The following is a 16,883-nucleotide window of genomic DNA, read 5'->3' as shown; positions in this document are numbered from 1 at the left end:
CACTTCTTAGAGAGAAGGTTTGATTGGTTTGTGTGAGTTTTTTTTGTTTTGTGTGTGTTATATATATATAATCCTAATATAATCCTAATATATATAATATAACCTAATATATATCCCTAATACATATATATATATTAGGATCTAATGTCCTCTTCTGTTATGCAGTCATACATGCAAATAGCACTCATATACATACATAAATAAGTCTTTTAAAAAAATCAAACCTTCTATCTAAGAAGTGATAGGAATTCAGTTTTAATACATAAGATGTGTGTTCTTTTTAGTAAGTATTTTCAACAAAAAAGTTGAACAAGTAGTTGCCAAATTATATTCTACCATCACTTGCATGGTCTGCATCTAGTTCCCAATCTCTCCTTCGTCTTAGATGAGGACCCAAGGAGATGAGACTGGTGGTGAGGGCGTAGACTTTAGATGTACATGCAGTTGAATGGGATCCCTCTGCACAGGCTATTTGGTGGAAAAAAACAAAGTGTACTGACTAACATTAAAATTCTAATACTAACTAAATACTAAAATACTAATACTAAAAATCATAATACTAACATTAAAATCCTTTTGATACAAATAGGAGGCTGGAGAGATGGCTCAGAGTAGCTATGAGCACTGGCTGCTCTTCCAGAGGTCCTGAGTTCAGTTCCCAGCTACCACCTGGTGGCTCACAACCATCTGTGATGGGACCTGATGCCTCTTCTGGCATATATACAAATGTAGCACTCATATATATAAATCGATCTTTTTTAAAAGCATTATTATTATTTTTTTTTTGGCCAGGTATGGTGCTGCATGCCTTTAGTCTCAGCACTCAGGAGGCAGGGGCATGTAGATCTCTATGAGTTCGAGGCCACCCTAGTTTACAAAGTGAGTTACAGGATAGCCAGGGCTACACAGAGAACCTCTGTCTTGAAAAACAAACAAACAAACAAACAAACAAACAAACAGAAAACCTTTCAGAATGAGTTTTTCCAATAGACATTTACTAACTGGCTGTTCTGAGCTGGACACTTTGACTGAATGCCAATGGGAACTTCCTCTTTATTTATATTCATTAATGTTTTTATTATTGTTTTTTGTCAAGAAAAACAGGATCAGCTGAAGACTCTCAAACAGTTAAAGTACTCAATGGCACAGTGCTTTGTCCAAGGTTGTGTGCTATAGAGATATATAGATACACTGCAACCATCCCATTGAAGGTGCACTAAAACTGGGTGTGTAGCCTAGGATGACCCTGAAGTTCTGATCCACCTCTCAGTGCTGGGATTACAGGTGTGAGCATGCCCTGTTTATTCAGGGGTAAGGATCAAACCTGGGGATTTGTGGGTGCTGAGCCAGCACTCTGCCCGTTGACCTCCCTCTCCGGTAGGTGAATTTATATAGATTAGCATTCATTCCTCTAAGTTCATGCTTTAAACTGCATATTCAATATTCATTTATTAGATATTAGATATAGATATACTCACGTACAGCCATGCCTTTAAAACTGTTGCGTGCTCTGTCCAAGATACCACCAACCTGATGTGGTATAGTTCTTTTTTTAACTCCAGCACTTAAGAAGTAGAGGTAGGACCAGACTGGTCTACAAAAGTGGATTCAAAGCTAGTCAGGTAAACCCTGTCTCGGGGCTGGGGGAGAGGGGGAAGGAAAAAGAAACGTTTTTGCTTTTGTTTGTTTGTTTACATCTCTGTGAGGTTGAGGAGGCTACTCTGGTCTACAGAGAAGTGGAGGTAGAAAGATCAGGAATTCAAGGCCAGCTTCATCTAAATAACAAGTCGGAGGCCTGCCTGAGCTACATGAAACTCTGTCTCCAAAAATCAAAATAAATATACAAATAGGATAAAACAGCACCCTCCAGGATTTTTTTTTTTTTGCCAGTCTTAGCCACCAGACAGCTTGCAGTGATCAAGTCCATTCTGAAAGCCTGAAGACTTGGTGGTCTTTATTTTGTTTTTGTTTTGTTTTGTTGGTTTTTTTTATGAGCACACTGCCCCTATCTTTACACACAACAGAAGAGGGCATCAGATCTCGTGACAGATGGTTGTGAGTCATCATGTGGTTGCTGGGAATTGAACTCAGGACCTCTGGAAGAGCAGTCAGTGCTCTTAATCACAGAGCCATTTTTCCAGCCCCCGACTTGGTGTTTTCTAGTGAAACACGGTTCCAGTCAATCGTTTCAAAGAGACCACTTCATCACTGTTAATGATCTGGGCATTTTAAATTCTGGAAAGTATCTTTAGAACAATCAATTCAAAAGACAGGTATGACGGTGCACGTTTATAATTTCAGCACTTGGGAGGCAGAGGCAGGTTGAATTACTGTGAGTTAGAGGCTAGCCTGGTCTACAGAGTGAGTTCTGGAACAGCCAGAGCTATATAATGAGACCTCGTTTCAAAACAAAACAAAAAATAAATTCACCTCTATCCTTATATTTAGTGTTCCTTGATCATCCTTATAGCACCAGTCTGGAAACAGGCACACAGGCATGCACGTGTGTGTGTGTGTGTGTGTGTGTGTGTGTGTGTGTGTGTAAGCAAGCGCGCGCGTGCACACATCCTCCCTAAAGGAAAAACTGTAGCAAGTGAGAAAATCTGATGATATTTGGCCAGCATGATTTCTCTTCACCTGAACCCAGGATTTAACTTGAAAGTATGAGGGCTTGGGGCTGAAGTTTAGTTAGATAGTGTGCTTAGCACATGTGAGGCTTTTTGTACACCCCCAGCATAGAAAACTCTCTAGACATCCCGAAAAGGATGCTCCTGCTTCCAGACAGCAGCCTCTCAGTGCATGTGAGGGAGCCTTGGTGGGTGTGTTGAGAACGCATGGGGTGGGTAATTGATTGGTAGAGACTTGCCACAACTGTTTCTCAACCTCCATGAGGTGGAGGACCACCCATCCCTACCACTCTGAGGGTGCTCCCTGAGGCTGGATGCCTGGCAGGCTCCTGGAACATCTCCTTCCAGAAGGTGGTGGGAAATCTAAGGATTTGGAACCTGGAGAAGTAGATGGTATAAAAAAAACAGAAATCACAAACTGTCTCCACGGGTCTGCGAAATGCCTCGGTGAACGGAAGGGCTTGTGGAGCAGGCTTTATAACAAGTTCCATGTTCAGAACCCACAGAGGAAGGAGAGAGCTGACTTCTGAAAATTGTCCTCTGACCTCCACATGGGCCCTATGACATCTTCATGACTGAGTGTGCACACACTAATAATAATACCCCATACACACACACACACACACACACACACACACACACACACACACACACACTTCCAAATCCCTAACCCATCTCAATGTTCCGGTAACGGAAGTCAGAAAATGAGGCCGTCAGATTTTCCCAGAAGGTGGCGCTGTAAGACAAGCTCCATTTACAGTCTCCTTAGCCAGGCTGTGATCAAGCATCAGGCCAAAGGGACCAATCATGAAGGACCTTTCTCTGGGCAGGGGCTGAACATTGGAGCCCATTTCTAGAAATGGCCTAGAAACCCCAGGTAAATACCGTCCTACACCAAGGCTTTGATCCTCAGAACCTGGCACAGCTGTGTGCAGAACAAATGGTCTGATATAAAGAACTCAGGAAAACCAGACCTTCCCCTCCAGCTCTGGAGATCTGACTCTTTCTCTGGAGTAGCGGCAGGTTGGAGCAGTAGCCAAGGAATTCCCACGCTCGATAAAGTTTATACTGCAAGGCAGAAAAGGTGCTTTAGCGAGACAGGGAGAACAAGCCTGGAGCCCTCAGGAGATGAAATAGAAGCCTGAAGTCTGAGCCATCAGATGTCACAGAGCTAACAAGGAGCAGAGCTTGTGCAGGAATGACAGTGTGCCTGGCCACCACCTCTCTCTCATTTGAATTTTGAAACAAAGTATCCCTATGTAGCCCAAGCTGGTCTTGAACTCACAATCCCCCTGTCTCCACTTCCTCAGTGCTGTTGAGTACAGCAATATGCTAGCAGCTTTTGTTTTCCCCTTTCTTTCTTTTTTAAAAGAGATTTATTTATGTATATGAGTATTCAGTCTCTGTCCTCAGACACACCAGAAGAGGGCATCAGATCCCATTACAGATGGTTGTGAGCCACCACGTGGTTGCTGGGAATTGAACTCAGGACCTCTGGAAGAATAATCAGTGCCCTTAACCACTGAACCATCTCTCCAGCCCTTTTCTATCCCCCCCCCCACCTTTTTTTAAGGGCATCAGAACCTACAATTCATAAGTCACATTTCCTTGACAATGGATGACGTCCTAGGCATTTAAAATGGTAGCAGAATTCCTAAATAAAAAAAAAATCCCAATTTATACTTTCTATTTTCCTTCTCAGAGAGAGATGAGGGGTGTGCTCACTGGTAGAGCACTTAACCAACACGCATTAAGTCCCAGGTTTAATTCCATGTATAGACAATCCTGCGACCTTCAAGATGAGGGTACACTGGAACTGGGTATGTAGACCAGCCTGGCCTTGAACTCCCTATGTAACCTAGGATGCCCTAGTTCCGACCCTCTGCATCCAGTTCCCAAGCACTGAGATTATAGACGTGTGCAGCACCCCCTCCTTACGTGGGGCCAGGGACTGAATTCAGGGATTTGTGAGCACTGAGTAAGCACTCTGCCAGTTGATCTGCATCTCCAGTCATGTGATTTTTGTCGTTGTTTTATTTGCTTTTTACTTTGTTTTCCAAGACAAGGTCTCTCTGTGTAGCCTTGGCTGTCCAGGAACTCACTCTGTAGATCTTGCAAGCTAGCCACAAACTCAGAGATCCACCTGCTTCTGCCTCCCAAGTGCTGGGATCAAATGTGTGAGCCGCCACTGCCGATTCAGTCATGTGAATTCATTTACGTTAGAATTCATTCCTTTTAAGCTTTAAAATAAGTATTCAATTCTCAGATATTACATATTAGATGTTATTTATAGATGCATTCACCTATAGATATTTTGTACAGTTGCTGTTCATATCCAGTCCATTAATTGTTTGCTTCTGTTCTGGATATGAACTCACAAGCCTGTGTGTGGTAGGCAAACTGTCTACAACTGAGTTACATCTGTAGCTTTTAGTAGCATTTTAAAAAATTTGTGTGCATATGTGTATCTACGTATGGAGGCTGCTATCTTCCATTGTGCTCCAATGTATTTTGTTGTTGTTGTTGTTTTCCAAGACAGGGTTTCTCTGTGTATCTCTGGCTGTCCTGGAACTCACTCTGTAGACCAGGCTGGCCTCGAACTCAGAAATCCACCTGCCTCTGCCTCCCAAGTGCCGAGATTAAAGGCGTGCACCACCACCGCCTGGCTTCGCTCCAGTGTATTATTTCTTAGATTTGTTTTATGTGTTTAAGTGTTTGCCTGTATGTATGTATGTGTGTATGCATGTGTGTGTATATATGTATATGTATGTGTACCGTGTGTGTGCCTGGTGCCCTTGGAAGCCAGAAGAGGGCGTCAGATCCCCTGGAACTGGAGTGACAGATGGTTTTGGGCCACCCACCCTTGGGAGTTACCTGGAATCCTTGGCGAGAACAAGTGTTTTAACTCCCAAGTCATCTCTGTAGCATCTCACACTATATTTTGAGACAAGATCTCTCACTAAACTGGAAGCTCACTATTTCAGTCACACTGTGGCCCTGCAGTGCCCAGGATCTGCCTGTCTCTACCCCTCCTGTGGAGCCACAGAGTCAGTGCTACACTTGGTTCTAGGACTCTGTCCTCAATTCCTGAGGCTTATACCGTAGTTACTTTACCTACTGAGCCATTGCCCCTGCCCTAGTAGCCCTGTTCCTTAATAAGGAAATTACAGAGGTGGTACACTTGGGATGTGGAGCCGGGGAAGGTGTGTGTGGGGGAACCAAGAGTTCAATGTCATTGCTGCTGCCGTTGCTTCTTCTTCCTTCTGTTCTTCTTCCTCCTCTTTCCTCTTCCTCTTCCTCTTCTTCTTCTTCCTCCTCCTCCTCTCTCTGGAAAACAGGAAATGATGGCTGACACTGGTGCAGCAGGAGGGTCGGGAAGACGGGTGTGTGTGTGTGTGTGTGTGTGTGTGTGTGTAAGTGGAAGCAGGATTAGGAGGTTTCCGCAGTGGTCTTAGAGACAGAAGTGTGGTCGAGGCCGCGGGGCTCGTGGAGGAAAAGCTGAAGACAAGGAGTGGATCCCGTCACCAGGCTGGACCGCCTGGTTAAGGACATGAAGATCAAGTCCTTGGAGGAGATCTACTTGTTCTCCCTGCCCATTAAGGAGTCTGAGATCATTGACTTTTTCCTGGGTGCATCCCTAAAGGATAAAGTTCTGAAGATTTTGTCAGTGCAGAAGCAGACTCGGGCTGGCCAGCAGACCAGGTTCAAGGCTTGTGTCGCTGTTGGGGACTACAGTGGTCACACTGGTCTTAGTGTTAAGTGCTCCAAGGAAGTTGCCACTGCCATCTGAGGAGCATCATCTTGGCCAAGCTCTCCATTGTCCCTGTGCGGAGAGGCTACTGGGGGAACAAGATTGGCAAGCCCCACACTGTTCCTTGCCTGGTGACAGGCTCCTGTGGCTCTGTGGCTCATCCTTGCCCCCAGAGGCACTGGCACTCTCTCTGCTCCTGTGCCCAAGAAGCTCCTGATGATGGCCAGCATAGACGACTGCTACACTTCAGCCAGGGGCCGCACTGCCACCCTGGACAACTTTGCCAAGGCCACCTTCGATGCCATCTCCAAGACCTACAGCTACCTGCTGACCCCCGACCTCTGGAAAGAGACTGTGTTTACCAAGTCTCCTTATCAGGAATTCACTGATCATCTTGTGAAGACCCGCACCAGAGCCTCTGTTCAGAGGACCCAGGCTCCAGCTGTGGCTACCACAGAGGGCTTTTATACAAGAAAAATAAATGAATTAGTCTGGTTTTTGAAAAAGAGAGAGAGAGAGAGAGTTCAGACTGGAGAGATGTTTCAGTGGTTAAGAGGACAGACTGCTCTTCTAGAGGTCCTGAGTTCAACTCCCAGCAACCACATGGTGGCTCACAACCATCTGTCATGAGATCTGATGCCCTCTTCTGGTGTGTCTGAAGACAGCTACTGTGTACTCACATACATAAAATAAATAAATCTTATTAAAAAAGAGAGAAAGAGAGAGAGCATTCAATGTCAATGGTCAATGTCATCTTCAATTACAAATAGCGTTTAAGACCAACCCGGACTTTGTGAGACCTTGCCTCAAAAAAGCAAAACATGATGATGATGGTGATGATGATGATGGTGATAGAGATGATGATGATAACAGGGACAATAAAATAATAAACAAGCGCTTTTTCCTGCTATTTTTTCAAACAAAGGAAGATATATGCATAAAGAGAAAAAGAAAAATCCCACAAAGTTCTAATAAGACCTATTTACAACAGTATAATTTACAACTTGTATTTGTCAAGCTCTGCGGACATATTCTAGCTCCTTTATGTAACTTTCTTTACTCCCCCAAGCCCCACCTCCATGAGATAGACATCATCTACGCTTGACAGGTAGGAAAATCGAGTCTGTTCTCGGCTCCTGGGCCCTGAAACAATGGGGCAGGAATCCACGTGCGGGCTTCCCCATGAATAAGGTGTGTCTTTAATTAGGCCACTGCCCTGACCCCACTGGGTCCACCCTTCCTGTTTGTTCCCCGGTGGACTCAGAATGATCCTAGGGCAGTAAGACCTGTCTGTTATGGGTGCCAAAATGGCTGGAATTAGGCCAATGGGCAGTAGGGTGTGTGAGCAGAGGAAGGAGATGGGGAACCAGCAGAGCAGAAATTTTGGGGGTGGTATTGAAATCAGCCCAAAGGTGTGTGCAGTGGTTCACACCTCTTCAAGGCAGGAGGGTCGCTGTAAGTTCAAAGCCAACCCGACTTCCAAACCTGAGAACACAAACTTCAGCGGCAGACTGAGATCCTAACGATTAATCCGTTAATAATCGGTCGGAGAATACAAGAATCCTAAAAATCCTTGCAGACCACCGCCCTGGCCCTGCCTAGGAAGACCAGGGATCCAGGCCCTCTGCTTCTGTGAGATGGGGAGCAAACAATTGTTTACTCAGCCTGGAGAGCCACGCTGCAATGCCAGCCCAGGCATAGTTTCCAGAGCCTGTAGGTGAAACACCCTATTCTGCAAACTAAGACAAAGGGGAAGTAAATCAAACGTGGGTCTTTGACTCCAGATCCCTCTTTGCTGGGGGTGGGGGCATCTGGAGTCTCCCTTAAGCTCCGTGTGAATAAACTGAGGGGCGGGGGGCTCAGGTGCAGCGGGTGGGAGAGACAAAGGGGCCTAGAGGACAAGATTAGCAGGGAGAAGCGCTGAGCACTGGGACGAGCAGCTCACGAGATGGGTCTCAGGGGTTGCTCAGCTTGAGGCTCAGACCTGGAGCAGCCGCAAGGAGGAGGGAATTAGGAAGTCTCAGGGCAAATGGTCTTAAAGGATCTATTTGTAGGAGCCGAGGCCCAGAGACTGCGTGAGCGCAAGCCCCTTAGGGCTCTGGGTCACGGGAGAAGTGAATAAGGGCTATCCCGGATGACAGTGTTTTCTCCTCCTCTTCCTGACTCTCTTCCTTCCACTCTCCTTAAACCCACTGAAGCCCCGAGGCAGCTGGGATCGACAGACACCGGAGACTGATCCGTGTACAAGGGAAATGGGGGGTGGGGGGGCCTTGAAACGGTAGAACCTGAGAGGTCTCCGTGTACAGGGCAAATAAGGGCAGCCTGAAAACAGCTGAATCTGGGGAGATAGAACTGCCTGGTGAGAGAGCAAGGGGGTTCTGGAAACTGCCGAATCCGAAGAGGCCAATTTGTGTACCAGGGTAATATAGGGGAACCTGGAAACAGCAGGATCTGGGGAGACAGTTCGTGTACAGGGGGTTGGGGGTAGAGAGAGAATGTGTGTGTGAGAAGCCTGAAAACAGTCGAATCTGGGGAGATGGATTCCTGAGCAGGAGGAAGTAAGGGAGACTGAAAACGGCGCGATCTGGGGAGATGCGTCAGTGTACAGTGGAGTGTAGGTTGGAAATGGATTCTCCCGGGATGGCACTGAGTGTGATTGTAGTTGGGGGTGGGGGGTGTGGGAGCCTGGGGAGCAGAGACATAAGTAGGTACTGGAGTAGAGTCACTGGAGGAGGAGATTTGTAGACCCCCCCCCCTTGTTAGTCTTGAGGTAGACCCCTTCACACCCTCTTCCTGCAGACAGGCCAGGGTAAGGGAGAAACCTTTCAATGAGGACCCAAGGTTTTGCAGTGCAGGAAGACAAGAGCTTTTGCTGGCAGTTGCTGCCCTGGTTCTGAAATCAGCAGAGCCTGTAATTCCCTAGGGGAGCCAGCTAAAGAGCTGGGAAAGCGGGTGGGGGTTGGTGGTGGGGAGGAGGGAGCCCTCTCCCCAACCCTTCCCTGATGGGGACAGGCTTCTTTCTGCTTGTCCAGTGACCGGCCTGACCTCTCCCCTCAGTGGTTCCCTTCTGACTGACAGACAGACAAAGACAGAGCTGCAGACAATCGACTGAAGAAGGCCCCACAAAAAGTCCCCTCCCCACTCACCAACCCCTGGGGAGAGGCCCCAGGCCAGCTAGGGCCAGAGCTGTCACTCTGGTGTAGATGTCTTCAGGTGACAGGGCTTCAGGGGACAGGGGTGACTAGGAGCTTGGAAAGGCCTGAGATTTTTGAGATTCTGTCTGTGCCTCTTGGAAACCAGAACTGTCAAGCCAGTGGCTTCCAAGGAAAGAAAGCCCCCCCCCCCCAGGTCCAGCAGCCATCAGAGCAGCAACAGACAGGCAGGTCCTACTGTTTGCCAGCTATGGGGTCTAAGGCCGGCTAGAACACTTCTCTGGGTCCCAGCTTCTCACCTATAACATGGAGGGTCATTCTAGATCTCAAAGGACTTTGGGGTCTAACATGAGGTTTTTTGACAGACTCTGGAGAGCCGGCAAGCAGTGGGAGGGGCTGGCTTTGGGTACACAGTGACGGAGTGTTTAAAAGCATCATGTTTTCCTGCATCAAAAATCCTCTAGAATATGCATGCTTCTGCTTTAAATCACTCCAAGGGGTCTTTTCCTTTAAGCAAAACTATTTTTCCCCCTTCAACCACCTTGGGCTTCCTGGTTTGTGATTTAGGAAGAGATGTGAGGTCTGTTCTTGGAATCTCTCCTCCCTGCTGGCTTTCAGAGTTCTGCAGTACACACACACACACACACACACACACACACACACCACAGGCTCCTCCTTGGGGCTGTCTTGTCCATGGCTTCTGTTTTTTTACCCCATATCTCCTGAAATCGGGAATGTTTGGAAAGGAGAGTTACATTTGAGGTCTTGCAGCTCAACCTCGGGGTCTCAAGGAGAAGACTGTCCTTCCCAGTAGAAAGATTTCTAGGCACCGCAAATCCCTAAACATTGTTGGCCCTCCTCCCAATCAAGCTTGGAATGGTTTTTCGGGGCTTCTTGCAAAGTAACCAGCTGGGAGTCTATCAGAGACCACCCGTAAAGGAGCTATGCTCAGCCTGTGAGGACTGAGGCCATTGCATGTGAGATTATGGTCCCAAGAACCACAGGAGTAAAGCAGGCCAGGTCTGCAAGGATTGAATGTACTTCCCCTTTCTCCTCGTAGACTGTTGTTGCTTTTTTTTTTTTTTAATTTATTTTTTTTTATTTTTTTTTGGGAGGAGAAGGACAGTGTGTTCAGGCTGGCCTGGGACTCAGTGTAGCCAAGGCTTGCCTGGGTCTCCAAAGGTCTCAGCTTACCTACGTACCAAGCGACCACCATGCTTTACCTTCTCCTTAGTCTGAAATACCACAGCTAGGTCTGGCTCTGTAAATGACCCGGAAATCATGTGTTTTGCCCCCACCCCTCACCTCCAGGTCCAGCATCTTCAAAGCCAAAATGACAGAGGCCTGCCTGTTTGCCGGCCTAGAGCAGGGGTTCTCAACCTTCCTAAAGCTGCAACCCTTTGGCTTAATTCACTATATTGTGGTGACCCTCACCCATAAAATTATTTTGTTGCTACTTCATGCCTGTAATTTTGCTACTGTTATGGAGTGTAATGTAAATATTTAATATGTAGGAGATCTGATATGGGACCCTGGTAAATGGATCTTTAGACCCCCAAAAGTGTCGGGACCTACTGGATGAGAGCCTCTGGCCTGAAGGCAAGGGTAACTATGGCAGCCTGTCTTACTGCCCCCCAGGGACCTTAGGGAACCTGCCTCTACATAACTCAGAAAGCATAACCTTCAGGGACCGTGTTGGAAGCTGAGCCCTGGAGACCCAGTCCTCCCTAAGACGGCTAGGAGAATAGGGGTGGGAACCATTTCCACACTAGAGCCAGTCATCCCCAAACAGAGGAGTGAGCTCAGGACACTTCGAGCTCTCAGCTTGAACACTTGCTAGGATGCAGCCGCAGCGCTTAATGGGTTCCTACAAAGATGGTGCTGGGGTGGGGTGGGGGTGGGGGTTAAGGGATAGTGGGCTGGGCAGAGGAGGGGAGGGGGAGGGGAACTGATTAGAATCCCGGCCGTATGGCGAACGCTGCAGAGATGGAGGTAATCACTGAGCGGGCGAGACAGCGTGCTCGGCGACAGCAGGCGGCCCGGCCGTCGCCATGGCAACCGCGGCCTCCGGGGCGCGAGGCTCAGCGCAGCTCCGCGTCCGCGGTGGAACATCTGCTTTGCGCCGGGCTGCTGGGAGCTGGGGGGAGCGCGGGCTCGGTGGCTCCCCCCCACCCTGCGAAAAAGAAACAAATTAGGCCAACTGTCCAATGAGGGGCCGCAAATGTATTTATTAATGCGAGGGAAAGGTTGTTCCGGAGCGCAGTTTGATTAATGTTTGAGTCTTCAGCTTGTCAGTCTGGTTTTGTCTCCTGCAAAGGGGGGGTTGGGGGGGGTAGGGAGCTAGGGGGTTGGGGGCTGGTAGGGGAGTGGGGAGGAGAGAGACAACAAAGCAGGAGGGGATGTTAATAGCCAAATAGGCTCTTTTTCATGTTTCCCTCCGCCTGCCACCCTTGATGGATGGCTCAGACAGACTCCAGAGAGCATTAGGGAGCTGGGAGCCCCTTCAGAGCGATGGGAGAATGGAGGAGACAGGGCTGCAGGAGCCAGGCTGGGGTCTTTGGGGAGGGAACTCTTGGAGGGTTGCAAGGGAATGACCCCAGGAAACCGGCAACTCCTGGGGAAACCATAGGAAACCGGCACTGACTGTCCCCCTCAGCTCTGCATTGTCCTCTGGGCCTTGGAGACAGCACTAGAGTCGGAGGGTGCTGGTGCATGTACCTCTGAACCCCAGGCAAGCTGGTGAAGCTTTCGGCCTGCCAGCTTAGGGTCAGGAAGGAGAGATGGTTCACAGTCTGTCCCTTGAAATTTACATCTCTTTCCCGCTCCTGTCTCTCCAGTCAATCCCTCCGTGGCGGTCCCATCTTTGACGCTGGCTCCTCCTGCCTCCTCTCTCTTTGTCTCTGCTATTATCCCCTCCACCCCAGCTGGGTGACATCAGCTGCCTGTGCTGTCCGTGGAGCCTGAACGCATGCAATGCTTATTATCTTCCGAAGCCATGGAGACGCTGGGGTTCCCCACTGCAACCCTAACTTGACCCGATTCTTGAGAACGTGCAACTCTCTTCTCCCTTCCCATCAGAATGCTTCTCAGCCCTGGCTAGCTAGGTACCTAGAAGTTGAACTTTACAGATTTCTGGCCAGGCCGGTGACTCAGAAACACAGGAGAATCTCCAACACTCCGGCTGTCCTGAGTAGACGCTGCTTCTTCACACCCCATGTCCCTAAAGAAATACAGTGGAGAGAAGAAGGAGCTTTTAAAAGCCAAACACAAGTACCAACATGACTTTGCAGCTCATTTTTCCTGCTTGCTCAAGAAAGGATTGCATTCATGCACACTTGTGAGCAAGAGTGAAGTTATCAGACGCTAAAAAGCGTAAGCAGACCAAAGCCTCACTTCCTGTGTATGGTTTACATTGGTTCTCATCAGCACCACCGTGGCTGCCAAAGTCTTGGGACTACCCGGTTCAAATGTGGCCGCAGCAGGGTGAGGGAGAGTCAAGGGGATCAGACTGAGTAGCTGGATGTCGGCAGGGGAAGGGTGTACTCTGTCTAAGCCTTTGTTTTCTCATCAGTAAAATGGGCATAAAGTAAATGATCATTTAGTTCATCCTGTGGCAGAAGGGATGCACAGGACATTCCTCTTGAAACCAACAGCTGACACGCTGAGGCCCTCCTGCTGTAGCTGGAGGAGTTCTTGGATACCAGAGATGTACGCTCACACCCAACTATGACCTTGGTAGGGTTTTTAGTCCCTTCCTTTGTACCTGCCATCCTCCCTCGTTCCCATTCCTCAGTCAGTTCCATAGGGTTTCATGTACCCTAGGCTTACCTCAGATTCTCTACATAGTTGAGGATAACCTTGAACTCCTGAGTCTCCTTGTCTCTACTTTCAAAGCACGGGGAGGACAAATGTAGGCTGCTATGACAGTCTTCAAGCTCTGTGTGAACAACAACAAGGAGGAGGTACTTCAAAAACTACACCCTGGGCCAGCGAGACAGCTCAGTGGGTGCTTGCCACCAAGTCTTATGCTCTGAGGTTGATCTCTAGATCACATACGTTTGAAGGAGAAAACCAATTCCTCGGGTTCTGCTCTGACCTCCACACGCTCCAGGGCACATGTGCCCTCCCCATAATTATTTTTAGAAGCCTACAGATCATTCAAGGAGTGCATGCACTTGGTGCCAAATGAACAGTACAGGCTAACACCCAGCTCCAAGGAAAGGCGCTTCATGACTACAAGCAGGGTCACCCCCTAAAAAGAGCCACAGAGCCCAGGATATTTGTAAGTTAGAGGGTGGCATGGAGTGGGATGCAGACCTGCATAATGTAGCTGAGGATATCCCACAGAGGCAGGGAGTCCTCAAAGAGTGTTTGGCTGGGTCTATAGTGGGGACTTAAAGAGGGTCAAATGCATAGACAAGGACACTTGATTTTTTTTGTTGTTGTTTTTTCGAGACAGGGTTTCTCTGTATAGCCCTGGCTGTCCTGGAACTCACTCTGTAGACCAGGCTGGCCTTGAACTCAGAAATCCTCCTGCCTCTGCCTCCCATGTGCTGGGATTAAAGGCGTGTGCCACCACTGCCAGCGACAAAGACACTTGAAAACACACATGTGTGTCCCTGTTGGCTCCTCTACCCCTTGCCCTTGTGTGTTTGTATATGTTTGAAACAGGCCTTTTGGGGAAGGGCAGGGTCTCTCTATGTAGCCCTGACTGTCCTAGAACTTAGAGATACGCCTGCCTCTGCCTCCCCAGTGCTGGGATTAAAGACGTGTGCCACTATGCCCAGCTCTTTCTTTTCCTTTCTCCTTTAGGGGAAGATGAATTTAGTGGTCATGTGGTGACACAGAGGATACATTTTATAAGGGACAGACTAGACGTCAGGGACAAGCAAAGGAAGGCCTGAGATAAAAGAGCAAATAAAGACTGACTACGGACAGAGAAAAGCCTGGTGACGGACTGGACATTAGGGACAGACGGGAGAAGCCCTGGGCTCTGAGGCTCTGAGCTTGAGCACCAGGGAGGAAATCCACAGAAACTGTGTTTTATCAACCGTCCTCGGCTCTGGCTGGCGTCCAGGCTGCCTCAGCTCAGCAGATCACTGCAAAGCCGACGCACGAGCTTACTGTGGGTTCATATTTTCTGCACGTCCGTTATGATAGGAAGTCAATGGGATCCATCTTCCATCAGTCTGGTCTGTGTTTTGAGATGTTGGGAATTGGTCACCTTGTGTATCTTCCTTTGTTCACCTGCCTCCCCATGACTGATCTCAGAGGTTAAGGGTTCATCTCATGGTGAATATAAATAGCCCTTTTGGGGGGCTTAAGGCTGAGCTCTCCTGGCCTAACACTCTAACAAATGAGCCAAGAATATGCCCATCACATAGGTCCTGTCCTCTGGGACTCGAAACTCTTAGATGATGTGCAGTTTGACTATCAAATAATGAGGGAAATCTATAAGCAAATACCCGGAGCCATTTCTCTCTCTTTGAGGATATTCACTTCAAAGCCTCTCCCCGGGAGGCTGTACTTGTTCTAAACGCTTCCGTGGCTGAGAACATGTGGTAAGGTTCTGTGGGAATCGTCGTCAGTCTGTGGCAGATTTGGTTTTGCTCTCCTCAGAGGCTCCAGCTCTGCGTCTTTGGAAAGTAAGATGGTTTTATTGCAGATACCTTTCAGAAAATAAGCTTCCAGACTTCTTTAACAATGGCGAAATGTTGAAATGAAAGCATGGCTGGGCACAGAGGGGCCTGTAGGAGGCTGCCGTTGGGCAGGAGGAGTGCCTAAGCCCCCGGAATTCAAAGCCAGGCTGAGAAACAGGGCAAGACCTTGTCAATCAAAAAACAAACAAAAGCCAGACTCACAGTGCTTTGCTTTCTTTCATTCCTTTCCTCCTCCTTCCCTCCGTTCTTTACTTTTTCCTCCTCTCCTCCTTCTTTTTGAGACAGAGTCTCACTGTGTAGCAGCCCTGGCTGTCCTGGAGTTCTCTACATAGAGGAGGCTGGCCTTGAACTCACAGAGATCCATCTGCCTCTTCCTCCCAAATACTGGGATTTCTAGGTTTATATTTTTCTTTTCTTTCTTTTTTTTTTTTTTAAGATTTATTTATTTTACTTATGAGTACACTGTAGCTGTCTTCAGACACACCAGAAGAGGGCATCGAATCTCATTACGGATGGTTGTGAGCCACCATGTGGTTGCTGGGATTTCAACTCAGGACCTCTGGAAGAGCAGTCAGTGCTCTTAACCACTGAGCCATCTCTCCAGCCCGGTTTATATTTTTCAAAACCTACTCTAATAAATGTTCTTAAATACTTCAAACCTCTCTTACATCAAAAGGTCAGGCAGGAAGATGGCTAACAGGACAAGGGGGTCATGGGCCTGTTAGAAGTTGTTCTCTAGGGTGATTCCAATCTTTGCTGTCAGACATCCAATCCACTCAAATCATCAGCAACAGCTCGATCCAGAAATGTCTGAGAGGTTCCACTGATCAGCACGAGTCTGCTGAAGCAAAAGGAAACAGCCAAAACACCTCCAGAAGTTCTTTGGTGTGTCTTTCTCTATGAAGTCATAACAAGCAAAGATCAGAGAAGAAAGCAAGGCAAACCAATGCCAGAGCATCATCAGCAAAGACTAGCATCAGGGAAGCCCATTGAAGACTAGTGAAAAGTGGTAAGGTGAATGCCAGAGCTTTGCCCACTGTCTATTCGGCTATACTTAGAGTCTCTCCAAACATCGTGTGCCCTCTCAAGTGTCTGCTCCAGCAAAACATCACATGCCCTTTCACCAGGCAGCCTCCAGAAAAACACCACGTGTCTGTTCTCAGCAAAGCATTCTCTCCTATGTCTGCTTCAGCAAAGCACTGTCTTATAAGATAGCTACCGGAAGAACATCACAAGACACAACTGTGTCTCCAAAAAAACCAGAAATTCCCACCTCAGGGGTTAAAGGCATGTGCCACCACACCCATCTTCTCTTTTTTTCTTCTTGAGACCAAGTCTCAGTCTAGCCTAGGCTAGCCTCATATATGTGATGGTCTTCCTCAGTCTCCCAACATCTGGACTACAGGCCTGAACCAACAAGTTTGGCCACCTGGTTATGTTGGCAGACAGCTGTGATTCCAATCTTGGGGGACTGAGGTGAGGTCATTGAGAGTTTGAAGCCATCTTGGGCTATATAGTGAGATGCTGTGTCCAAAAACCAACCAACCAAACAAACAAACAAACAAACAAGATTCTGGTTTAGTGAGAGCCTTTCTCAAGGCATTAAGGTGGAGATTGATAGAGAAAGACTCTCTATTGGCCTCCACATGTACATGTACAGGTTGGGCACACACACACACGCACACACACACAC

At 48.0% G+C, this 16,883-nt stretch overlaps 1 pseudogene; it reads left to right on the top strand.

Annotated features, from left to right (window-relative positions):
- LOC114610439 overlaps positions 1-7,483 on the top strand; it is a 10,453-nt pseudogene extending 2,970 nt beyond the window's left edge.
- Positions 7,484-16,883: the final 9,400 nt, after the last annotated feature.

The sequence above is a fragment of the Grammomys surdaster genome, unplaced genomic scaffold (assembly GCF_004785775.1).
Source record: "Grammomys surdaster isolate TR1022 unplaced genomic scaffold, NIH_TR_1.0 126048, whole genome shotgun sequence".
Taxonomy (NCBI): Eukaryota; Metazoa; Chordata; class Mammalia; order Rodentia; family Muridae; genus Grammomys; species Grammomys surdaster.
This window is presented reverse-complemented; position numbering and strand designations above follow the sequence as displayed.